Source organism: Corapipo altera, unplaced genomic scaffold (assembly GCF_003945725.1).
Source record: "Corapipo altera isolate COAL_440 unplaced genomic scaffold, ASM394572v1 60553, whole genome shotgun sequence".
NCBI classification, from domain to species: Eukaryota; Metazoa; Chordata; class Aves; order Passeriformes; family Pipridae; genus Corapipo; species Corapipo altera.
This window is the reverse complement of record NW_020885273.1, coordinates 23,115-24,592: the sequence shown is the minus strand read 5'-3', so window position 1 is coordinate 24,592 and position 1,478 is coordinate 23,115.

Below are 1,478 nucleotides of genomic sequence, written 5' to 3'. Positions count from 1 at the left end.
TCATTCCGTGTCAAACCGAGTGTCATTCCCATTTTCCAGCTTGAAGAATAATTTAGGGAATGATTCCTCTGGGAATCTTGTGCCGTGCTTTGGGTTTAGGAGGGAAAATGTCGTTACATTCCCGGGAATTTTTGGAATTCCCTGGGATCTTCTCCATGATTTTTCCATGTGGTGCCGGGGATTTTTCCATGTATTGACAAGGATTTTTCCCAGGTAATGCCAGGGATTTTTCCATGGGGATTTTTCCATGGAGGAACAGGGATTTTTTTCCATGTAGTTACAGGGAGTTTTCCATGATTTTTCCATGTAGTGACAGGGATTTTTCCATAGAAATTTTTCCCATGTAGTGCCAGGAATTTTTTTCCCTGTAGTGCCAGGGATTTTTCCACAGGGATTTTTTCCATGTAATTACCAGGGATTTTTCCATCTATTAACCAGGATTTTTCCCTGTAGTGCCAGGGATTTTCCCAGGTAATTCCAGATCTCTCCCTTCCAAGTTTTCCTGCTGATTATCCCAATTACCCACAGAGAAACCGCGGATTTTCCATCCCTGGAAGTGTCCGAGTCCATCTTGGATTGATCCCGGCACATCCTTCCCTCTGGAAAACGGGGTTGGAACCACAACACCTTTCCAGCCCTTTCCACCCCAAATTCCACATTTCCATCCCACAATTCCATGTCTCCATTCCTTTCTCATTCCCGTCCTCTCCCCCGGTGCTCCCCCTCAAATCCCAGTGGGGTTTTTTTTTATGGAATAAAGTCGGGATCAGCTTATCCCATCCGTTCCCAGCTCAGGCAGGTGGTTCATTGATCCCAAACCATTCCACATCTCTAAACTATTCCACAATTCCATGTTTCCATTCCCCTCCATGAGCCAGCAGCTCCCCTGGAACTCACCCCCAAATCCCAGTGGGGTTTTTTTTTATGGAATAAGGTCGGGATCAGCTTATCCCGTCCATTCCCAGCTCAGGCAGGTGGTTCATTGATCCCAAACCATCCCACAATTCCACATCTCCAAACTATTCCACAATTCCATATTTCCATTCCTTTCCCATTCTCCTTCCCCTCTCCTGGCACTCCCTCAAATCCCAGTGGGGGTTTTTTATGGAATAAGGTCGGGATCAGCTTATCCCAGCCATGCCCAGCTCAGGCAGGTGGTTCATTAATCCCAAACCATCCAACAATTCCATATTTCCATTTTCCTTCCCCTCCCCTGGCACTCACCCCCAAATCCCAGCGGGGTTTTTTATGGAATAAAATTAGGATCAACTTATCCCGGCCATTCCCAGCTCAGGCAGGTGGTTCATTAATCCCAAACCATCCCACAATTCCACGTCTCCATTCCTTTCCCGTTCTCCTTCCCCTCTCCTGGCACTCTCTCAAATCCTCGTAGGGTTTTTTATGGAATAAAATCCGGATCAACTTATCCCAGCCATTCCCAGCTCAGGCAGGTGGTTCATTAATCCCAAACCATTCCC